Source organism: Gadus chalcogrammus, chromosome 12 (assembly GCF_026213295.1).
Source record: "Gadus chalcogrammus isolate NIFS_2021 chromosome 12, NIFS_Gcha_1.0, whole genome shotgun sequence".
In the NCBI taxonomy this organism is placed as follows: domain Eukaryota; kingdom Metazoa; phylum Chordata; class Actinopteri; order Gadiformes; family Gadidae; genus Gadus; species Gadus chalcogrammus.
Genome location: NC_079423.1, coordinates 7,845,566 through 7,866,821, shown reverse-complemented (window position 1 = coordinate 7,866,821; position 21,256 = coordinate 7,845,566). Strand labels below are relative to the sequence as shown.

Genomic DNA, 21,256 nt, shown 5'->3' with positions numbered 1-21,256 from the left:
TGTACAACTGTCGGTTCAGCTCTCTGGTGCTCCCTGCTGGCAGTATCACTATACTGTCCTCATGTTTCACAAAAATAGTTTTGAGAGACGTTGTCAGTTTTTGTATGTTGCTTAAATCCTCCAAAGCGGTTGGCAGTAAACATCAGGTCACGGTACGCCACGGTAGGCCACGGAGGCAATGAGCTCGAGTTGAAAAAGAAAAAGCTTACAGCACCTGGTATTCCCAGGCGGTCTCCCATCCAAGTACTAACCAGGCCCGACCCTGCTTAGCTTCCGAGATCAGACGAGATCGGGCGTGTTCAGGGTGGTATGGCCGTAAGCAATTAGTGCAGGCGCAAAACCAGGTTTTATACAGTAGCACATAAGGAGTGAGAAAGCTGCTGAGGCTCGACGTTACACTTTTACAAAAACAATCATTAGTTAGATATAAACGGCAGTAATTGATTCAGTAGGACTCCTTATCCATGTAAACGATCATTGTGACATCTGAATTCATTAATTATCTGAAATACACTGCGTGTGCGTGTGATGTTAAATGTTTGAACCAAGGTTAACGGTTAAAGTGTCAGAGAATGGGTGGTGATTTTTTGACGTCCTCCCATGATCTGAAGTGAGCGTGCGTGTTTGTGTTGGTGAAAGTTTAAGAAATGTACAACTGTCGGTTCAGCTCTCTGGTGCTCCCTGCTGGCAGTATCACTATACTGTCCTCATGTTTCACAAAAATAGTTTTGAGAGACGTTGTCAGTTTTTGTATGTTGCTTAAATCCTCCAAAGCGGTTGGCAGTAAACATCAGGTCACGGTACGCCACGGTAGGCCACGGAGGCAATGAGCTCGAGTTGAAAAAGAAAAAGCTTACAGCACCTGGTATTCCCAGGCGGTCTCCCATCCAAGTACTAACCAGGCCCGACCCTGCTTAGCTTCCGAGATCAGACGAGATCGGGCGTGTTCAGGGTGGTATGGCCGTAAGCAATTAGTGCAGGCGCAAAACCAGGTTTTATACAGTAGCACATAAGGAGTGAGAAAGCTGCTGAGGCTCGACGTTACACTCTTACAAAAACAATCATTAGTTAGATATAAACGGCAGTAATTGATTCAGTAGGACTCCTTATCCATGTAAACGATCATTGTGACATCTGAATTCATTAATTATCTGAAATACACTGCGTGTGCGTGTGATGTTAAATGTTTGAACCAAGGTTAACGGTTAAAGTGTCAGAGAATGGGTGGTGATTTTTTGACGTCCTCCCATGATCTGAAGTGAGCGTGCGTGTTTGTGTTGGTGAAAGTTTAAGAAATGTACAACTGTCGGTTCAGCTCTCTGGTGCTCCCTGCTGGCAGTATCACTATACTGTCCTCATGTTTCACAAAAATAGTTTTGAGAGACGTTGTCAGTTTTTGTATGTTGCTTAAATCCTCCAAAGCGGTTGGCAGTAAACATCAGGTCACGGTACGCCACGGTAGGCCACGGAGTCAATGAGCTCGAGTTGAAAAAGAAAAAGCTTACAGCACCTGGTATTCCCAGGCGGTCTCCCATCCAAGTACTAACCAGGCCCGACCCTGCTTAGCTTCCGAGATCAGACGAGATCGGGCGTGTTCAGGGTGGTATGGCCGTAAGCAATTAGTGCAGGCGCAAAACCAGGTTTTATACAGTAGCACATAAGGAGTGAGAAAGCTGCTGAGGCTCGACGTTACACTTTTACAAAAACAATCATTAGTTAGATATAAACGGCAGTAATTGATTCAGTAGGACTCCTTATCCATGTAAACGATCATTGTGACATCTGAATTCATTAATTATCTGAAATACACTGCGTGTGCGTGTGATGTTAAATGTTTGAACCAAGGTTAACGGTTAAAGTGTCAGAGAATGGGTGGTGATTTTTTGACGTCCTCCCATGATCTGAAGTGAGCGTGCGTGTTTGTGTTGGTGAAAGTTTAAGAAATGTACAACTGTCGGTTCAGCTCTCTGGTGCTCCCTGCTGGCAGTATCACTATACTGTCCTCATGTTTCACAAAAATAGTTTTGAGAGACGTTGTCAGTTTTTGTATGTTGCTTAAATCCTCCAAAGCGGTTGGCAGTAAACATCAGGTCACGGTACGCCACGGTAGGCCACGGAGTCAATGAGCTCGAGTTGAAAAAGAAAAAGCTTACAGCACCTGGTATTCCCAGGCGGTCTCCCATCCAAGTACTAACCAGGCCCGACCCTGCTTAGCTTCCGAGATCAGACGAGATCGGGCGTGTTCAGGGTGGTATGGCCGTAAGCAATTAGTGCAGGCGCAAAACCAGGTTTTATACAGTAGCACATAAGGAGTGAGAAAGCTGCTGAGGCTCGACGTTACACTTTTACAAAAACAATCATTAGTTAGATATAAACGGCAGTAATTGATTCAGTAGGACTCCTTATCCATGTAAACGATCATTGTGACATCTGAATTCATTAATTATCTGAAATACACTGCGTGTGCGTGTGATGTTAAATGTTTGAACCAAGGTTAACGGTTAAAGTGTCAGAGAATGGGTGGTGATTTTTTGACGTCCTCCCATGATCTGAAGTGAGCGTGCGTGTTTGTGTTGGTGAAAGTTTAAGAAATGTACAACTGTCGGTTCAGCTCTCTGGTGCTCCCTGCTGGCAGTATCACTATACTGTCCTCATGTTTCACAAAAATAGTTTTGAGAGACGTTGTCAGTTTTTGTATGTTGCTTAAATCCTCCAAAGCGGTTGGCAGTAAACATCAGGTCACGGTACGCCACGGTAGGCCACGGAGTCAATGAGCTCGAGTTGAAAAAGAAAAAGCTTACAGCACCTGGTATTCCCAGGCGGTCTCCCAATCCAAGTACTAACCAGGCCCGACCCTGCTTAGCTTCCGAGATCAGACGAGATCGGGCGTGTTCAGGGTGGTATGGCCGTAATCAATTAGTGTAGGCGCAAAACCAGGTTTTATACAGTAGCACATAAGGAGTGAGAAAGCTGCTGAGGCTCGACGTTACACTCTTACAAAAACAATCATTAGTTAGATATAAACGGCAGTAATTGATTCAGTAGGACTCCTTATCCATGTAAACGATCATTGTGACATCTGAATTCATTAATTATCTGAAATACACTGCGTGTGCGTGTGATGTTAAATGTTTGAACCAAGGTTAACGGTTAAAGTGTCAGAGAATGGGTGGTGATTTTTTGACGTCCTCCCATGATCTGAAGTGAGCGTGCGTGTTTGTGTTGGTGAAAGTTTAAGAAATGTACAACTGTCGGTTCAGCTCTCTGGTGCTCCCTGCTGGCAGTATCACTATACTGTCCTCATGTTTCACAAAAATAGTTTTGAGAGACGTTGTCAGTTTTTGTATGTTGCTTAAATCCTCCAAAGCGGTTGGCAGTAAACATCAGGTCACGGTACGCCACGGTAGGCCACGGAGTCAATGAGCTCGAGTTGAAAAAGAAAAAGCTTACAGCACCTGGTATTCCCAGGCGGTCTCCCATCCAAGTACTAACCAGGCCCGACCCTGCTTAGCTTCCGATATCAGACGAGATCTGGCGTGTTCAGGGTGGTATGGCCGTAAGCAATTAGTGCAGGCGCAAAACCAGGTTTTATACAGTAGCACATAAGGAGTGTGAAAGCTGCTGAGGCTCGACGTTACACTTTTACAAAAACAATCATTAGTTAGATATAAACGGCAGTAATTGATTCAGTAGGACTCCTTATCCATGTAAACGATCATTGTGACATCTGAATTCATTAATTATCTGAAATACACTGCGTGTGCGTGTGATGTTAAATGTTTGAACCAAGGTTAACGGTTAAAGTGTCAGAGAATGGGTGGTGATTTTTTGACGTCCTCCCATGATCTGGGCCCCGTTTCCCGAAAGCATCGTTAGCCTAAGTGGATCGTGAAGTGCGTCGTAAGGGCATCGTAGAGTTTTCACCGCGTTTCCCGAAAGCATCGTGGGGAACGAACGTCTTGAAAACGCTCGTAGCTAACGAGTACTCCAGGGGTGCTCGTAGGACGCTAAGAGCATCGTCAGCTATAGCCTCAGTGGCGACACCATCGGACATTCCGTCTATTGGATGCGTTTTATTAAAACGCATTGCGCCTTTATGTTCTTAGTTTGGTAATTAATAAAGATTATTAATTTATTTATTAATAAAGATGTTAAAATGGCCAAAATAAAACGGGACAGTCCAGAAAATGTTTGCGCAGGCAGGGCACTCAAAATGTGTGAGAGAAAGTGGGGGGATTTGTGCAGACTGACATAGGCTACTCATAAAACGTAGCATAAAATAATGTAAAAAATTAAATTAAATTAAAAAAATTAAAATAAAGAAATAAAATAAATTATAAAAAACAAGCAAAGGAGCAGGCAAAAGGCTGGGATATGGTGGGGATTGGTCACGTTGACGGGAATGTTTAGTGACATGTGGGAGGGTGGAGGGGGTTAAAAAAAAGTCTCAATCACTCTTCGACGCGCATGAAAACCAGCCGCGTAGTTATGAGGGAGGCCGTCCTCACACCGATCTTCCTCGTCGTCATCGTCCTCAGCGTCCTCCGGTTCAAGCAATGCCACCCCAGCCTTAGCTGCAATGTTGTGCAACATAGCCGTCACACATATCACGGCGCATGACTTGGCCGGCGAAAACTGGAGCCCTCCGCCTGACTTGTGATGAAGGCATCTAATATAGCGCAACTTCCACCTCCCGATCGTGCGCTCAACGATGCACCGGGCCAGACGGTGGGCTTCGTTGTATTCCTCATCAATACATACCTTACCCTATTTCCAGAGGGGCTTTTATAGCCAATCAAATGATCAATCAAGGAAACCCTTATGCGGAATCAATTAAGTCGGCTCTCTTTGCTGCGCAAAGCATGTTTCAGAAATCAGCCCATTAAGATAAATGTAGTTGTCACACAAGCAATTTTTAATTTTTTGTCATATGGAATTATTTCAGGGGGGAAAATGCCGTGAAACGCACAGTGCATTCAGGATTAGGACTGATATATGTCGGTTTAAGCCTAATCAATTGTGTTTTAATGTCTTGCTATAGCATTCATCTAATTGCAGTCTATTTTTTTCGGAGGCTACTCTGCTGTTGTCCTTGATGGGGATTTATTTTAACCCTTTTTAACACAATTTTCCTGCGACATTCCTGCGTCTCCCCCTCCTACGGAGCCCATTTCAGCACCGTGTCAGTAGACAGTTACAATCCTACGACGTCGTGAGTGCAGCGAATGCGCGTTCACGTTAAGAGGAGTTTCGGGAAACGCTCCAAAGAAATTGACGATGGATCGCAAAATCCATCGTGAGAATGATCGTACGAGCGTGGATCCATCGTTATCGGGAAACGGGGCCCTGAAGTGAGCGTGCGTGTTTGTGTTGGTGAAAGTTTAAGAAATGTACAACTGTCGTTTCAGCTCTCTGGTGCTGCCTGCTGGCAGTATCACTATACTGTCCTCATGTTTCACAAAAATAGTTTTGAGAGACGTTGTCAGTTTTTGTATGTTGCTTAAATCCTCCAAAGCGGTTGGCAGTAAACATCAGGTCACGGTACGCCACGGTAGGCCACGGAGGCAATGAGCTCGAGTTTAAAAAGAAAAAGCTTACAGCACCTGGTATTCCCAGGCGGTCTCCCATCCAAGTACTAACCAGGCCCGACCCTGCTTAGCTCCCGAGTTCAGACGAGATCGGGCGTGTTTTTTTTTTTTTTTTTTTCTTTTGGTGACACCCGTCACTACTTACAGCAACCTGGGCTTCTGAGGAGGTCTCCCATCCAAGTACTAACCAGGCCCGACCCTGCTTAGCTTCCGATATCAGACGAGATCGGGCGTGTTCAGGGTGGTATGGCCGTAAGCAATTAGTGCAGGCGCAAAACCAGGTTTTATACAGTAGCACATAAGGAGTGAGAAAGCGGCTGAGGCTTGACGTTACACTTTTACAAAAACAATCATTAGTTAGATATAAACGGCAGTAATTGATTCAGTAGGACTCCTTATCCATGTAAACGATCATTGTGACATCTGAATTCATTAATTATCTGAAATACACTGCGTGTGCGTGTGATGTTAAATGTTTGAACCAAGGTTAACGGTTAAAGTGTCAGAGAATGGGTGGTGATTTTTTGACGTCCTCCCATGATCTGAAGTGAGCGTGCATGTTTGTGTTGGTGAAAGTTTAAGAAATGTACAACTGTCGGTTCAGCTCTCTGGTGCTCCCTGCTGGCAGTATCACTATACTGTCCTCATGTTTCACAAAAACAGTTTTGAGAGACTTTGTCAGTTTTTGTATGTTGCTTAAATCCTCCAAAGCGGTTGGCAGTAAACATCAGGTCACGGTACACCACGGAGTCAATGAGCTCGAGTTGAAAAAGAAAAAGCTTACAGCACCTGGTATTCCCAGGCGGTCTCCCATCCAAGTACTAACCAGGCCCGACCCTGCTTAGCTTCCGAGATCAGACGAGATCGGGCGTGTTCAGGGTGGATATGGCCGTAAGCAATTAGTGCAGGCGCAAAACCAGGTTTTATACAGTAGCACATAAGGAGTTAGAAAGCTGCTGAGGCTCGACGTTACACTTTTACAAAAACAATCATTAGTTAGATATAAACGGCAGTAATTGATTCAGTAGGACTCCTTATCCATGTAAACGATCATTGTGACATCTGAATTCATTAATTATCTGAAATACACTGCGTGTGCGTGTGATGTTAAATGTTTGAACCAAGGTTAACGGTTAAAGTGTCAGAGAATGGGTGGTGATTTTTTGACGTCCTCCCATGATCTGAAGTGAGCGTGCGTGTTTGTGTTGGTGAAAGTTTAAGAAATGTACAACTGTCGGTTCAGCTCTCTGGTGCTCCCTGCTGGCAGTATCACTATACTGTCCTCATGTTTCACAAAAATAGTTTTGAGAGACGTTGTCAGTTTTTGTATGTTGCTTAAATCCTCCAAAGCGGTTGGCAGTAAACATCAGGTCACGGTACGCCACGGTAGGCCACGGAGTCAATGAGCTCGAGTTGAAAAAGAAAAAGCTTACAGCACCTGGTATTCCCAGGCGGTCTCCCATCCAAGTACTAACCAGGCCCGACCCTGCTTAGCTTCCGAGATCAGACGAGATCGGGCGTGTTCTAACCTGGCTTCTGAGGAGGTCTCCCATCCAAGTACTAACCAGGCCCGACCCTGCTTAGCTTCCGAGATCAGACGAGATCGGGCGTGTTCAGGGTGGTATGGCCGTAAGCAATTAGTGCAGGCGCAAAACCAGGTTTTATACAGTAGCACATAAGGAGTGAGAAAGCTGCTGAGGCTCGACGTTACACTTTTACAAAAACAATCATTAGTTAGATATAAACGGCAGTAATTGATTCAGTAGGACTCCTTATCCATGTAAACGATCATTGTGACATCTGAATTCATTAATTATCTGAAATACACTGCGTGTGCGTGTGATGTTAAATGTTTGAACCAAGGTTAACGGTTAAAGTGTCAGAGAATGGGTGGTGATTTTTTGACGTCCTCCCATGATCTGAAGTGAGCGTGCGTGTTTGTGTTGGTGAAAGTTTAAGAAATGTACAACTGTCGGTTCAGCTCTCTGGTGCTCCCTGCTGGCAGTATCACTATACTGTCCTCATGTTTCACAAAAATAGTTTTGAGAGACGTTGTCAGTTTTTGTATGTTGCTTAAATCCTCCAAAGCGGTTGGCAGTAAACATCAGGTCACGGTACGCCACGGTAGGCCACGGAGTCAATGAGCTCGAGTTGAAAAAGAAAAAGCTTACAGCACCTGGTATTCCCAGGCGGTCTCCCATCCAAGTACTAACCAGGCCCGACCCTGCTTAGCTTCCGAGATCAGACGTGTTTTTTTTTTTTTTTTTTTTTTTTTTCCCTTTCATCTCTTCTCTTTCTCCTCTTCTCTTCTCTTTCTCTCTCTCTTGTTTCTTTGCTCTTTTTTTTTTCTTCTCTCTTCTGCTTTTTTTTTTTTCTCTCCTCCTCCTCTTTTTCTTCTCTTTCTCTCTTTTTCCTCTTCTCTTTCTTTCTCTTTCTTCTCCCTCTTTTTCTCTCTTTCCCTCTTCTCCTCTCTTTTTTTTTTTTTTTTTTTTTTTTTGTCTTTGTCGTTTTTTTTCTCTCTCGTTTCTTTATTCTCTTTCTCTTTCTACTTCTCTTTTTCTTTTTCTCTATTTCTCTCTTCCTCTTTTTCTCTATTTCTCTCTTCCTCTTTTTCTCTTCTTCTCTCTATTCCTTTTTTTTCTCTCTCTCCTCTCTTCTTTCCTTCCTCTCTCTTCTCTCTCTTTTCTCTCCTCTTTCTCCTTTCTCGCTTCTCTTTTTCTTCTTGCTTCTCCTTCACCTTCATCATGTCCAACTCCTTGCTCTTCACCAGTATCGTTGGTTTGCTCGCTGGGGTTTTTCTTCTGAAGAATCTTGGCCATTGCATCTGCCCACCCAGCGTTAAGGTTAGTGGGTTCTCCGTCAACCTCCTCAATTCCTTTATCTTCATCGTCTGCCTCATCTCCGTCACTAACTTTAATGTCCTCTTTATCAACAGCATCATCATCATCAGCTTCTTCCTCCTCATCATCGTCATCATCATCCATGTCATTCATGTCATTTTTCTCCTCACTACTTACAGCAACCTGGGCTTCTGAGGAGGTCTCCCATCCAAGTACTAACCAGGCCCGACCCTGCTTAGCTTCCGAGATCAGACGAGATCGGGCGTGTTCAGGGTGGTATGGCCGTAAGCAATTAGTGCAGGCGCAAAACCAGGTTTTATACAGTAGCACATAAGGAGTGAGAAAGCTGCTGAGGCTCGACGTTACACTCTTACAAAAACAATCATTAGTTAGATATAAACGGCAGTAATTGATTCAGTAGGACTCCTTATCCATGTAAACGATCATTGTGACATCTGAATTCATTAATTATCTGAAATACACTGCGTGTGCGTGTGATGTTAAATGTTTGAACCAAGGTTAACGGTTAAAGTGTCAGAGAATGGGTGGTGATTTTTTGACGTCCTCCCATGATCTGAAGTGAGCGTGCGTGTTTGTGTTGGTGAAAGTTTAAGAAATGTACAACTGTCGGTTCAGCTCTCTGGTGCTCCCTGCTGGCAGTATCACTATACTGTCCTCATGTTTCACAAAAATAGTTTTGAGAGACGTTGTCAGTTTTTGTATGTTGCTTAAATCCTCCAAAGCGGTTGGCAGTAAACATCAGGTCACGGTACGCCACGGTAGGCCACGGAGTCAATGAGCTCGAGTTGAAAAAGAAAAAGCTTACAGCACCTGGTATTCCCAGGCGGTCTCCCATCCAAGTACTAACCAGGCCCGACCCTGCTTAGCTTCCGAGATCAGACGAGATCGGGCGTGTTCAGGGTGGTATGGCCGTAAGCAATTAGTGCAGGCGCAAAACCAGGTTTTATACAGTAGCACATAAGGAGTGAGAAAGCTGCTGAGGCTCGACGTTACACTTTTACAAAAACAATCATTAGTTAGATATAAACGGCAGTAATTGATTCAGTAGGACTCCTTATCCATGTAAACGATCATTGTGACATCTGAATTCATTAATTATCTGAAATACACTGCGTGTGCGTGTGATGTTAAATGTTTGAACCAAGGTTAACGGTTAAAGTGTCAGAGAATGGGTGGTGATTTTTTGACGTCCTCCCATGATCTGAAGTGAGCGTGCGTGTTTGTGTTGGTGAAAGTTTAAGAAATGTACAACTGTCGGTTCAGCTCTCTGGTGCTCCCTGCTGGCAGTATCACTATACTGTCCTCATGTTTCACAAAAATAGTTTTGAGAGACGTTGTCAGTTTTTGTATGTTGCTTAAATCCTCCAAAGCGGTTGGCAGTAAACATCAGGTCACGGTACGCCACGGTAGGCCACGGAGTCAATGAGCTCGAGTTGAAAAAGAAAAAGCTTACAGCACCTGGTATTCCCAGGCGGTCTCCCATCCAAGTACTAACCAGGCCCGACCCTGCTTAGCTTCCGAGATCAGACGAGATCGGGCGTGTTCAGGGTGGTATGGCCGTAAGCAATTAGTGCAGGCGCAAAACCAGGTTTTATACAGTAGCACATAAGGAGTGAGAAAGCTGCTGAGGCTCGACGTTACACTCTTACAAAAACAATCATTAGTTAGATATAAACGGCAGTAATTGATTCAGTAGGACTCCTTATCCATGTAAACGATCATTGTGACATCTGAATTCATTAATTATCTGAAATACACTGCGTGTGCGTGTGATGTTAAATGTTTGAACCAAGGTTAACGGTTAAAGTGTCAGAGAATGGGTGGTGATTTTTTGACGTCCTCCCATGATCTGAAGTGAGCGTGCGTGTTTGTGTTGGTGAAAGTTTAAGAAATGTACAACTGTCGGTTCAGCTCTCTGGTGCTCCCTGCTGGCAGTATCACTATACTGTCCTCATGTTTCACAAAAATAGTTTTGAGAGACGTTGTCAGTTTTTGTATGTTGCTTAAATCCTCCAAAGCGGTTGGCAGTAAACATCAGGTCACGGTACGCCACGGTAGGCCACGGAGTCAATGAGCTCGAGTTGAAAAAGAAAAAGCTTACAGCACCTGGTATTCCCAGGCGGTCTCCCATCCAAGTACTAACCAGGCCCGACCCTGCTTAGCTTCCGAGATCAGACGAGATCGGGCGTGTTCAGGGTGGTATGGCCGTAAGCAATTAGTGCAGGCGCAAAACCAGGTTTTATACAGTAGCACATAAGGAGTGAGAAAGCTGCTGAGGCTCGACGTTACACTTTTACAAAAACAATCATTAGTTAGATATAAACGGCAGTAATTGATTCAGTAGGACTCCTTATCCATGTAAACGATCATTGTGACATCTGAATTCATTAATTATCTGAAATACACTGCGTGTGCGTGTGATGTTAAATGTTTGAACCAAGGTTAACGGTTAAAGTGTCAGAGAATGGGTGGTGATTTTTTGACGTCCTCCCATGATCTGAAGTGAGCGTGCGTGTTTGTGTTGGTGAAAGTTTAAGAAATGTACAACTGTCGGTTCAGCTCTCTGGTGCTCCCTGCTGGCAGTATCACTATACTGTCCTCATGTTTCACAAAAATAGTTTTGAGAGACGTTGTCAGTTTTTGTATGTTGCTTAAATCCTCCAAAGCGGTTGGCAGTAAACATCAGGTCACGGTACGCCACGGTAGGCCACGGAGTCAATGAGCTCGAGTTGAAAAAGAAAAAGCTTACAGCACCTGGTATTCCCAGGCGGTCTCCCATCCAAGTACTAACCAGGCCCGACCCTGCTTAGCTTCCGAGATCAGACGAGATCGGGCGTGTTCAGGGTGGTATGGCCGTAAGCAATTAGTGCAGGCGCAAAACCAGGTTTTATACAGTAGCACATAAGGAGTGAGAAAGCTGCTGAGGCTCGACGTTACACTTTTACAAAAACAATCATTAGTTAGATATAAACGGCAGTAATTGATTCAGTAGGACTCCTTATCCATGTAAACGATCATTGTGACATCTGAATTCATTAATTATCTGAAATACACTGCGTGTGCGTGTGATGTTAAATGTTTGAACCAAGGTTAACGGTTAAAGTGTCAGAGAATGGGTGGTGATTTTTTGACGTCCTCCCATGATCTGAAGTGAGCGTGCGTGTTTGTGTTGGTGAAAGTTTAAGAAATGTACAACTGTCGGTTCAGCTCTCTGGTGCTCCCTGCTGGCAGTATCACTATACTGTCCTCATGTTTCACAAAAATAGTTTTGAGAGACGTTGTCAGTTTTTGTATGTTGCTTAAATCCTCCAAAGCGGTTGGCAGTAAACATCAGGTCACGGTACGCCACGGTAGGCCACGGAGTCAATGAGCTCGAGTTGAAAAAGAAAAAGCTTACAGCACCTGGTATTCCCAGGCGGTCTCCCATCCAAGTACTAACCAGGCCCGACCCTGCTTAGCTTCCGAGATCAGACGAGATCGGGCGTGTTCAGGGTGGTATGGCCGTAAGCAATTAGTGCAGGCGCAAAACCAGGTTTTATACAGTAGCACATAAGGAGTGAGAAAGCTGCTGAGGCTCGACGTTACACTCTTACAAAAACAATCATTAGTTAGATATAAACGGCAGTAATTGATTCAGTAGGACTCCTTATCCATGTAAACGATCATTGTGACATCTGAATTCATTAATTATCTGAAATACACTGCGTGTGCGTGTGATGTTAAATGTTTGAACCAAGGTTAACGGTTAAAGTGTCAGAGAATGGGTGGTGATTTTTTGACGTCCTCCCATGATCTGAAGTGAGCGTGCGTGTTTGTGTTGGTGAAAGTTTAAGAAATGTACAACTGTCGGTTCAGCTCTCTGGTGCTCCCTGCTGGCAGTATCACTATACTGTCCTCATGTTTCACAAAAATAGTTTTGAGAGACGTTGTCAGTTTTTGTATGTTGCTTAAATCCTCCAAAGCGGTTGGCAGTAAACATCAGGTCACGGTACGCCACGGTAGGCCACGGAGTCAATGAGCTCGAGTTGAAAAAGAAAAAGCTTACAGCACCTGGTATTCCCAGGCGGTCTCCCATCCAAGTACTAACCAGGCCCGACCCTGCTTAGCTTCCGAGATCAGACGAGATCGGGCGTGTTCAGGGTGGTATGGCCGTAAGCAATTAGTGCAGGCGCAAAACCAGGTTTTATACAGTAGCACATAAGGAGTGAGAAAGCTGCTGAGGCTCGACGTTACACTTTTACAAAAACAATCATTAGTTAGATATAAACGGCAGTAATTGATTCAGTAGGACTCCTTATCCATGTAAACGATCATTGTGACATCTGAATTCATTAATTATCTGAAATACACTGCGTGTGCGTGTGATGTTAAATGTTTGAACCAAGGTTAACGGTTAAAGTGTCAGAGAATGGGTGGTGATTTTTTGACGTCCTCCCATGATCTGAAGTGAGCGTGCGTGTTTGTGTTGGTGAAAGTTTAAGAAATGTACAACTGTCGGTTCAGCTCTCTGGTGCTCCCTGCTGGCAGTATCACTATACTGTCCTCATGTTTCACAAAAATAGTTTTGAGAGACGTTGTCAGTTTTTGTATGTTGCTTAAATCCTCCAAAGCGGTTGGCAGTAAACATCAGGTCACGGTACGCCACGGTAGGCCACGGAGGCAATGAGCTCGAGTTGAAAAAGAAAAAGCTTACAGCACCTGGTATTCCCAGGCGGTCTCCCATCCAAGTACTAACCAGGCCCGACCCTGCTTAGCTTCCGAGATCAGACGAGATCGGGCGTGTTCAGGGTGGTATGGCCGTAAGCAATTAGTGCAGGCGCAAAACCAGGTTTTATACAGTAGCACATAAGGAGTGAGAAAGCTGCTGAGGCTCGACGTTACACTTTTACAAAAACAATCATTAGTTAGATATAAACGGCAGTAATTGATTCAGTAGGACTCCTTATCCATGTAAACGATCATTGTGACATCTGAATTCATTAATTATCTGAAATACACTGCGTGTGCGTGTGATGTTAAATGTTTGAACCAAGGTTAACGGTTAAAGTGTCAGAGAATGGGTGGTGATTTTTTGACGTCCTCCCATGATCTGAAGTGAGCGTGCGTGTTTGTGTTGGTGAAAGTTTAAGAAATGTACAACTGTCGGTTCAGCTCTCTGGTGCTCCCTGCTGGCAGTATCACTATACTGTCCTCATGTTTCACAAAAATAGTTTTGAGAGACGTTGTCAGTTTTTGTATGTTGCTTAAATCCTCCAAAGCGGTTGGCAGTAAACATCAGGTCACGGTACGCCACGGTAGGCCACGGAGTCAATGAGCTCGAGTTGAAAAAGAAAAAGCTTACAGCACCTGGTATTCCCAGGCGGTCTCCCATCCAAGTACTAACCAGGCCCGACCCTGCTTAGCTTCCGAGATCAGACGAGATCGGGCGTGTTCAGGGTGGTATGGCCGTAAGCAATTAGTGCAGGCGCAAAACCAGGTTTTATACAGTAGCACATAAGGAGTGAGAAAGCTGCTGAGGCTCGACGTTACACTCTTACAAAAACAATCATTAGTTAGATATAAACGGCAGTAATTGATTCAGTAGGACTCCTTATCCATGTAAACGATCATTGTGACATCTGAATTCATTAATTATCTGAAATACACTGCGTGTGCGTGTGATGTTAAATGTTTGAACCAAGGTTAACGGTTAAAGTGTCAGAGAATGGGTGGTGATTTTTTGACGTCCTCCCATGATCTGAAGTGAGCGTGCGTGTTTGTGTTGGTGAAAGTTTAAGAAATGTACAACTGTCGGTTCAGCTCTCTGGTGCTCCCTGCTGGCAGTATCACTATACTGTCCTCATGTTTCACAAAAATAGTTTTGAGAGACGTTGTCAGTTTTTGTATGTTGCTTAAATCCTCCAAAGCGGTTGGCAGTAAACATCAGGTCACGGTACGCCACGGTAGGCCACGGAGTCAATGAGCTCGAGTTGAAAAAGAAAAAGCTTACAGCACCTGGTATTCCCAGGCGGTCTCCCATCCAAGTACTAACCAGGCCCGACCCTGCTTAGCTTCCGAGATCAGACGAGATCGGGCGTGTTCAGGGTGGTATGGCCGTAAGCAATTAGTGCAGGCGCAAAACCAGGTTTTATACAGTAGCACATAAGGAGTGAGAAAGCTGCTGAGGCTCGACGTTACACTTTACAAAAACAATCATTAGTTAGATATAAACGGCAGTAATTGATTCAGTAGGACTCCTTATCCATGTAAACGATCATTGTGACATCTGAATTCATTAATTATCTGAAATACACTGCGTGTGCGTGTGATGTTAAATGTTTGAACCAAGGTTAACGGTTAAAGTGTCAGAGAATGGGTGGTGATTTTTTGACGTCCTCCCATGATCTGAAGTGAGCGTGCGTGTTTGTGTTGGTGAAAGTTTAAGAAATGTACAACTGTCGGTTCAGCTCTCTGGTGCTCCCTGCTGGCAGTATCACTATACTGTCCTCATGTTTCACAAAAATAGTTTTGAGAGACGTTGTCAGTTTTTGTATGTTGCTTAAATCCTCCAAAGCGGTTGGCAGTAAACATCAGGTCACGGTACGCCACGGTAGGCCACGGAGTCAATGAGCTCGAGTTGAAAAAGAAAAAGCTTACAGCACCTGGTATTCCCAGGCGGTCTCCCATCCAAGTACTAACCAGGCCCGACCCTGCTTAGCTTCCGAGATCAGACGAGATCGGGCGTGTTCAGGGTGGTATGGCCGTAAGCAATTAGTGCAGGCGCAAAACCAGGTTTTATACAGTAGCACATAAGGAGTGAGAAAGCTGCTGAGGCTCGACGTTACACTTTTACAAAAACAATCATTAGTTAGATATAAACGGCAGTAATTGATTCAGTAGGACTCCTTATCCATGTAAACGATCATTGTGACATCTGAATTCATTAATTATCTGAAATACACTGCGTGTGCGTGTGATGTTAAATGTTTGAACCAAGGTTAACGGTTAAAGTGTCAGAGAATGGGTGGTGATTTTTTGACGTCCTCCCATGATCTGAAGTGAGCGTGCGTGTTTGTGTTGGTGAAAGTTTAAGAAATGTACAACTGTCGGTTCAGCTCTCTGGTGCTCCCTGCTGGCAGTATCACTATACTGTCCTCATGTTTCACAAAAATAGTTTTGAGAGACGTTGTCAGTTTTTGTATGTTGCTTAAATCCTCCAAAGCGGTTGGCAGTAAACATCAGGTCACGGTACGCCACGGTAGGCCACGGAGGCAATGAGCTCGAGTTGAAAAAGAAAAAGCTTACAGCACCTGGTATTCCCAGGCGGTCTCCCATCCAAGTACTAACCAGGCCCGACCCTGCTTAGCTTCCGAGATCAGACGAGATCGGGCGTGTTCAGGGTGGTATGGCCGTAAGCAATTAGTGCAGGCGCAAAACCAGGTTTTATACAGTAGCACATAAGGAGTGAGAAAGCTGCTGAGGCTCGACGTTACACTTTTACAAAAACAATCATTAGTTAGATATAAACGGCAGTAATTGATTCAGTAGGACTCCTTATCCATGTAAACGATCATTGTGACATCTGAATTCATTAATTATCTGAAATACACTGCGTGTGCGTGTGATGTTAAATGTTTGAACCAAGGTTAACGGTTAAAGTGTCAGAGAATGGGTGGTGATTTTTTGACGTCCTCCCATGATCTGAAGTGAGCGTGCGTGTTTGTGTTGGTGAAAGTTTAAGAAATGTACAACTGTCGGTTCAGCTCTCTGGTGCTCCCTGCTGGCAGTATCACTATACTGTCCTCATGTTTCACAAAAATAGTTTTGAGAGACGTTGTCAGTTTTTGTATGTTGCTTAAATCCTCCAAAGCGGTTGGCAGTAAACATCAGGTCACGGTACGCCACGGTAGGCCACGGAGTCAATGAGCTCGAGTTGAAAAAGAAAAAGCTTACAGCACCTGGTATTCCCAGGCGGTCTCCCATCCAAGTACTAACCAGGCCCGACCCTGCTTAGCTTCCGAGATCAGACGAGATCGGGCGTGTTCAGGGTGGTATGGCCGTAAGCAATTAGTGCAGGCGCAAAACCAGGTTTTATACAGTAGCACATAAGGAGTGAGAAAGCTGCTGAGGCTCGACGTTACACTTTTACAAAAACAATCATTAGTTAGATATAAACGGCAGTAATTGATTCAGTAGGACTCCTTATCCATGTAAACGATCATTGTGACATCTGAATTCATTAATTATCTGAAATACACTGCGTGTGCGTGTGATGTTAAATGTTTGAACCAAGGTTAACGGTTAAAGTGTCAGAGAATGGGTGGTGATTTTTTGACGTCCTCCCATGATCTGAAGTGAGCGTGCGTGTTTGTGTTGGTGAAAGTTTAAGAAATGTACAACTGTCGGTTCAGCTCTCTGGTGCTCCCTGCTGGCAGTATCACTATACTGTCCTCATGTTTCACAAAAATAGTTTTGAGAGACGTTGTCAGTTTTTGTATGTTGCTTAAATCCTCCAAAGCGGTTGGCAGTAAACATCAGGTCACGGTACGCCACGGTAGGCCACGGAGTCAATGAGCTCGAGTTGAAAAAGAAAAAGCTTACAGCACCTGGTATTCCCAGGCGGTCTCCCATCCAAGTACTAACCAGGCCCGACCCTGCTTAGCTTCCGAGATCAGACGAGATCGGGCGTGTTCAGGGTGGTATGGCCGTAAGCAATTAGTGCAGGCGCAAAACCAGGTTTTATACAGTAGCACATAAGGAGTGAGAAAGCTGCTGAGGCTCGACGTTACACTTTTACAAAAACAATCATTAGTTAGATATAAACGGCAGTAATTGATTCAGTAGGACTCCTTATCCATGTAAACGATCATTGTGACATCTGAATTCATTAATTATCTGAAATACACTGCGTGTGCGTGTGATGTTAAATGTTTGAACCAAGGTTAACGGTTAAAGTGTCAGAGAATGGGTGGTGATTTTTTGACGTCCTCCCATGATCTGAAGTGAGCGTGCGTGTTTGTGTTGGTGAAAGTTTAAGAAATGTACAACTGTCGGTTCAGCTCTCTGGTGCTCCCTGCTGGCAGTATCACTATACTGTCCTCATGTTTCACAAAAATAGTTTTGAGAGACGTTGTCAGTTTTTGTATGTTGCTTAAATCCTCCAAAGCGGTTGGCAGTAAACATCAGGTCACGGTACGCCACGGTAGGCCACGGAGTCAATGAGCTCGAGTTGAAAAAGAAAAAGCTTACAGCACCTGGTATTCCCAGGCGGTCTCCCATCCAAGTACTAACCAGGCCCGACCCTGCTTAGCTTCCGAGATCAGACGAGATCGGGCGTGTTCAGGGTGGTATGGCCGTAAGCAATTAGTGCAGGCGCAAAACCAGGTTTTATACAGTAGCACATAAGGAGTGAGAAAGCTGCTGAGGCTCGACGTTACACTTTACAAAAACAATCATTAGTTAGATATAAACGGCAGTAATTGATTCAGTAGGACTCCTTATCCATGTAAACGATCATTGTGACATCTGAATTCATTAATTATCTGAAATACACTGCGTGTGCGTGTGATGTTAAATGTTTGAACCAAGGTTAACGGTTAAAGTGTCAGAGAATGGGTGGTGATTTTTTGACGTCCTCCCATGATCTGAAGTGAGCGTGCGTGTTTGTGTTGGTGAAAGTTTAAGAAATGTACAACTGTCGGTTCAGCTCTCTGGTGCTCCCTGCTGGCAGTATCACTATACTGTCCTCATGTTTCACAAAAATAGTTTTGAGAGACGTTGTCAGTTTTTGTATGTTGCTTAAATCCTCCAAAGCGGTTGGCAGTAAACATCAGGTCACGGTACGCCACGGTAGGCCACGGAGGCAATGAGCTCGAGTTGAAAAAGAAAAAGCTTACAGCACCTGGTATTCCCAGGCGGTCTCCCATCCAAGTACTAACCAGGCCCGACCCTGCTTAGCTTCCGAGATCAGACGAGATCGGGCGTGTTCAGGGTGGTATGGCCGTAAGCAATTAGTGCAGGCGCAAAACCAGGTTTTATACAGTAGCACATAAGGAGTGAGAAAGCTGCTGAGGCTCGACGTTACACTTTTACAAAAACAATCATTAGTTAGATATAAACGGCAGTAATTGATTCAGTAGGACTCCTTATCCATGTAAACGATCATTGTGACATCTGAATTCATTAATTATCTGAAATACACTGCGTGTGCGTGTGATGTTAAATGTTTGAACCAAGGTTAACGGTTAAAGTGTCAGAGAATGGGTGGTGATTTTTTGACGTCCTCCCATGATCTGAAGTGAGCGTGCGTGTTTGTGTTGGTGAAAGTTTAAGAAATGTACAACTGTCGGTTCAGCTCTCTGGTGCTCCCTGCTGGCAGTATCACTATACTGTCCTCATGTTTCACAAAAATAGTTTTGAGAGACGTTGTCAGTTTTTGTATGTTGCTTAAATCCTCCAAAGCGGTTGGCAGTAAACATCAGGTCACGGTACGCCACGGTAGGCCACGGAGTCAATGAGCTCGAGTTGAAAAAGAAAAAGCTTACAGCACCTGGTATTCCCAGGCGGTCTCCCATCCAAGTACTAACCAGGCCCGACCCTGCTTAGCTTCCGAGATCAGACGAGATCGGGCGTGTTCAGGGTGGTATGGCCGTAAGCAATTAGTGCAGGCGCAAAACCAGGTTTTATACAGTAGCACATAAGGAGTGAGAAAGCTGCTGAGGCTCGACGTTACACTTTTACAAAAACAATCATTAGTTAGATATAAACGGCAGTAATTGATTCAGTAGGACTCCTTATCCATGTAAACGATCATTGTGACATCTGAATTCATTAATTATCTGAAATACACTGCGTGTGCGTGTGATGTTAAATGTTTGAACCAAGGTTAACGGTTAAAGTGTCAGAGAATGGGTGGTGATTTTTTGACGTCCTCCCATGATCTGAAGTGAGCGTGCGTGTTTGTGTTGGTGAAAGTTTAAGAAATGTACAACTGTCGGTTCAGCTCTCTGGTGCTCCCTGCTGGCAGTATCACTATACTGTCCTCATGTTTCACAAAAATAGTTTTGAGAGACGTTGTCAGTTTTTGTATGTTGCTTAAATCCTCCAAAGCGGTTGGCAGTAAACATCAGGTCACGGTACGCCACGGTAGGCCACGGAGTCAATGAGCTCGAGTTGAAAAAGAAAAAGCTTACAGCACCTGGTATTCCCAGGCGGTCTCCCATCCAAGTACTAACCAGGCCCGACCCTGCTTAGCTTCCGAGATCAGACGAGATCGGGCGTGTTCAGGGTGGTATGGCCGTAAGCAATTAGTGCAGGCGCAAAACCAGGTTTTATACAGTAGCACATAAGGAGTGAGAAAGCTGCTGAGGCTCGACGTTACACTTTTACAAAAACAATCATTAGTTAGATATAAACGGCAGTAATTGATTCAGTAGGACTCCTTATCCATGTAAACGATCATTGTGACATCTGAATTCATTAATTATCTGAAATACACTGCGTGTGCGTGTGATGTTAAATGTTTGAACCAAGGTTAACGGTTAAAGTGTCAGAGAATGGGTGGTGATTTTTTGACGTCCTCCCATGATCTGAAGTGAGCGTGCGTGTTTGTGTTGGTGAAAGTTTAAGAAATGTACAACTGTCGGTTCAGCTCTCTGGTGCTCCCTGCTGGCAGTATCACTATACTGTCCTCATGTTTCACAAAAATAGTTTTGAGAGACGTTGTCAGTTTTTGTATGTTGCTTAAATCCTCCAAAGCGGTTGGCAGTAAACATCAGGTCACGGTACGCCACGGTAGGCCACGGAGTCAATGAGCTCGAGTTGAAAAAGAAAAAGCTTACAGCACCTGGTATTCCCAGGCGGTCTCCCATCCAAGTACTAACCAGGCCCGACCCTGCTTAGCTTCCGAGATCAGACGAGATCGGGCGTGTTCAGGGTGGTATGGCCGTAAGCAATTAGTGCAGGCGCAAAACCAGGTTTTATACAGTAGCACATAAGGAGTGAGAAAGCTGCTGAGGCTCGACGTTACACTCTTACAAAAACAATCATTAGTTAGATATAAACGGCAGTAATTGATTCAGTAGGACTCCTTATCCATGTAAACGATCATTGTGACATCTGAATTCATTAATTATCTGAAATACACTGCGTGTGCGTGTGATGTTAAATGTTTGAACCAAGGTTAACGGTTAAAGTGTCAGAGAATGGGTGGTGATTTTTTGACGTCCTCCCATGATCTGAAGTGAGCGTGCGTGTTTGTGTTGGTGAAAGTTTAAGAAATGTACAACTGTCGGTTCAGCTCTCTGGTGCTCCCTGCTGGCAGTATCACTATACTGTCCTCATGTTTCACAAAAATAGTTTTGAGAGACGTTGTCAGTTTTTGTATGTTGCTTAAATCCTCCAAAGCGGTTGGCAGTAAACATCAGGTCACGGTACGCCACGGTAGGCCACGGAGGCAATGAGCTCGAGTTGAAAAAGAAAAAGCTTACAGCACCTGGTATTCCCAGGCGGTCTCCCATCCAAGTACTAACCAGGCCCGACCCTGCTTAGCTTCCGAGATCAGACGAGATCGGGCGTGTTCAGGGTGGTATGGCCGTAAGCAATTAGTGCAGGCGCAAAACCAGGTTTTATACAGTAGCACATAAGGAGTGAGAAAGCTGCTGAGGCTCGACGTTACACTCTTACAAAAACAATCATTAGTTAGATATAAACGGCAGTAATTGATTCAGTAGGACTCCTTATCCATGTAAACGATCATTGTGACATCTGAATTCATTAATTATCTGAAATACACTGCGTGTGCGTGTGATGTTAAATGTTTGAACCAAG

General features: G+C 44.4%; 28 non-coding genes and 1 pseudogene across 28 annotated transcripts; all 29 read right to left on the bottom strand.

Annotated features, from left to right (window-relative positions):
- Window positions 1-202: 202 nt before the first annotated feature.
- LOC130397006 (5S ribosomal RNA) lies at window positions 203-321 on the bottom strand. The gene has a single exon (XR_008899616.1). It is a non-coding gene; the product is annotated as a 5S ribosomal RNA (ribosomal RNA).
- A 529-nt stretch (window positions 322-850) lies between these two features.
- On the bottom strand, window positions 851-969 carry LOC130397005 (5S ribosomal RNA). Its single transcript, XR_008899615.1, has one exon. It is a non-coding gene; the product is annotated as a 5S ribosomal RNA (ribosomal RNA).
- Window positions 970-1,498: 529 nt separating this feature from the next.
- On the bottom strand, window positions 1,499-1,617 carry LOC130397004 (5S ribosomal RNA). Its single transcript, XR_008899614.1, has one exon. It is a non-coding gene; the product is annotated as a 5S ribosomal RNA (ribosomal RNA).
- A 529-nt stretch (window positions 1,618-2,146) lies between these two features.
- Window positions 2,147-2,265, bottom strand: LOC130397003 (5S ribosomal RNA). The gene has a single exon (XR_008899613.1). It is a non-coding gene; the product is annotated as a 5S ribosomal RNA (ribosomal RNA).
- A 529-nt stretch (window positions 2,266-2,794) lies between these two features.
- LOC130394703 (5S ribosomal RNA) lies at window positions 2,795-2,914 on the bottom strand. The gene has a single exon (XR_008897836.1). It is a non-coding gene; the product is annotated as a 5S ribosomal RNA (ribosomal RNA).
- Window positions 2,915-3,443: 529 nt separating this feature from the next.
- Window positions 3,444-3,562, bottom strand: LOC130394445 (5S ribosomal RNA). The gene has a single exon (XR_008897602.1). It is a non-coding gene; the product is annotated as a 5S ribosomal RNA (ribosomal RNA).
- Window positions 3,563-5,726: 2,164 nt separating this feature from the next.
- LOC130395182 (5S ribosomal RNA) lies at window positions 5,727-5,846 on the bottom strand. Its single transcript, XR_008898267.1, has one exon. It is a non-coding gene; the product is annotated as a 5S ribosomal RNA (ribosomal RNA).
- Window positions 5,847-6,365: 519 nt separating this feature from the next.
- LOC130394103 (5S ribosomal RNA) lies at window positions 6,366-6,485 on the bottom strand. Its single transcript, XR_008897294.1, has one exon. It is a non-coding gene; the product is annotated as a 5S ribosomal RNA (ribosomal RNA).
- A 630-nt stretch (window positions 6,486-7,115) lies between these two features.
- LOC130396222 (5S ribosomal RNA) lies at window positions 7,116-7,214 on the bottom strand (annotated as a pseudogene).
- Window positions 7,215-8,598: 1,384 nt separating this feature from the next.
- LOC130394148 (5S ribosomal RNA) lies at window positions 8,599-8,718 on the bottom strand. Its single transcript, XR_008897335.1, has one exon. It is a non-coding gene; the product is annotated as a 5S ribosomal RNA (ribosomal RNA).
- Window positions 8,719-9,247: 529 nt separating this feature from the next.
- On the bottom strand, window positions 9,248-9,366 carry LOC130397002 (5S ribosomal RNA). The gene has a single exon (XR_008899612.1). It is a non-coding gene; the product is annotated as a 5S ribosomal RNA (ribosomal RNA).
- Window positions 9,367-9,895: 529 nt separating this feature from the next.
- LOC130397001 (5S ribosomal RNA) lies at window positions 9,896-10,014 on the bottom strand. The gene has a single exon (XR_008899611.1). It is a non-coding gene; the product is annotated as a 5S ribosomal RNA (ribosomal RNA).
- A 529-nt stretch (window positions 10,015-10,543) lies between these two features.
- On the bottom strand, window positions 10,544-10,662 carry LOC130397000 (5S ribosomal RNA). The gene has a single exon (XR_008899610.1). It is a non-coding gene; the product is annotated as a 5S ribosomal RNA (ribosomal RNA).
- A 529-nt stretch (window positions 10,663-11,191) lies between these two features.
- LOC130396999 (5S ribosomal RNA) lies at window positions 11,192-11,310 on the bottom strand. Its single transcript, XR_008899609.1, has one exon. It is a non-coding gene; the product is annotated as a 5S ribosomal RNA (ribosomal RNA).
- A 529-nt stretch (window positions 11,311-11,839) lies between these two features.
- On the bottom strand, window positions 11,840-11,958 carry LOC130396998 (5S ribosomal RNA). The gene has a single exon (XR_008899608.1). It is a non-coding gene; the product is annotated as a 5S ribosomal RNA (ribosomal RNA).
- Window positions 11,959-12,487: 529 nt separating this feature from the next.
- LOC130396997 (5S ribosomal RNA) lies at window positions 12,488-12,606 on the bottom strand. The gene has a single exon (XR_008899607.1). It is a non-coding gene; the product is annotated as a 5S ribosomal RNA (ribosomal RNA).
- Window positions 12,607-13,135: 529 nt separating this feature from the next.
- Window positions 13,136-13,254, bottom strand: LOC130396995 (5S ribosomal RNA). The gene has a single exon (XR_008899605.1). It is a non-coding gene; the product is annotated as a 5S ribosomal RNA (ribosomal RNA).
- A 529-nt stretch (window positions 13,255-13,783) lies between these two features.
- Window positions 13,784-13,902, bottom strand: LOC130396994 (5S ribosomal RNA). Its single transcript, XR_008899604.1, has one exon. It is a non-coding gene; the product is annotated as a 5S ribosomal RNA (ribosomal RNA).
- A 529-nt stretch (window positions 13,903-14,431) lies between these two features.
- Window positions 14,432-14,550, bottom strand: LOC130396993 (5S ribosomal RNA). Its single transcript, XR_008899603.1, has one exon. It is a non-coding gene; the product is annotated as a 5S ribosomal RNA (ribosomal RNA).
- Window positions 14,551-15,078: 528 nt separating this feature from the next.
- Window positions 15,079-15,197, bottom strand: LOC130396992 (5S ribosomal RNA). Its single transcript, XR_008899602.1, has one exon. It is a non-coding gene; the product is annotated as a 5S ribosomal RNA (ribosomal RNA).
- Window positions 15,198-15,726: 529 nt separating this feature from the next.
- On the bottom strand, window positions 15,727-15,845 carry LOC130396991 (5S ribosomal RNA). Its single transcript, XR_008899601.1, has one exon. It is a non-coding gene; the product is annotated as a 5S ribosomal RNA (ribosomal RNA).
- A 529-nt stretch (window positions 15,846-16,374) lies between these two features.
- On the bottom strand, window positions 16,375-16,493 carry LOC130396989 (5S ribosomal RNA). The gene has a single exon (XR_008899599.1). It is a non-coding gene; the product is annotated as a 5S ribosomal RNA (ribosomal RNA).
- A 529-nt stretch (window positions 16,494-17,022) lies between these two features.
- Window positions 17,023-17,141, bottom strand: LOC130396988 (5S ribosomal RNA). The gene has a single exon (XR_008899598.1). It is a non-coding gene; the product is annotated as a 5S ribosomal RNA (ribosomal RNA).
- A 529-nt stretch (window positions 17,142-17,670) lies between these two features.
- Window positions 17,671-17,789, bottom strand: LOC130396987 (5S ribosomal RNA). The gene has a single exon (XR_008899597.1). It is a non-coding gene; the product is annotated as a 5S ribosomal RNA (ribosomal RNA).
- Window positions 17,790-18,317: 528 nt separating this feature from the next.
- LOC130396986 (5S ribosomal RNA) lies at window positions 18,318-18,436 on the bottom strand. Its single transcript, XR_008899596.1, has one exon. It is a non-coding gene; the product is annotated as a 5S ribosomal RNA (ribosomal RNA).
- Window positions 18,437-18,965: 529 nt separating this feature from the next.
- Window positions 18,966-19,084, bottom strand: LOC130396985 (5S ribosomal RNA). Its single transcript, XR_008899595.1, has one exon. It is a non-coding gene; the product is annotated as a 5S ribosomal RNA (ribosomal RNA).
- Window positions 19,085-19,613: 529 nt separating this feature from the next.
- Window positions 19,614-19,732, bottom strand: LOC130396982 (5S ribosomal RNA). Its single transcript, XR_008899593.1, has one exon. It is a non-coding gene; the product is annotated as a 5S ribosomal RNA (ribosomal RNA).
- Window positions 19,733-20,261: 529 nt separating this feature from the next.
- LOC130396981 (5S ribosomal RNA) lies at window positions 20,262-20,380 on the bottom strand. Its single transcript, XR_008899592.1, has one exon. It is a non-coding gene; the product is annotated as a 5S ribosomal RNA (ribosomal RNA).
- A 529-nt stretch (window positions 20,381-20,909) lies between these two features.
- Window positions 20,910-21,028, bottom strand: LOC130396980 (5S ribosomal RNA). The gene has a single exon (XR_008899591.1). It is a non-coding gene; the product is annotated as a 5S ribosomal RNA (ribosomal RNA).
- Window positions 21,029-21,256: the final 228 nt, after the last annotated feature.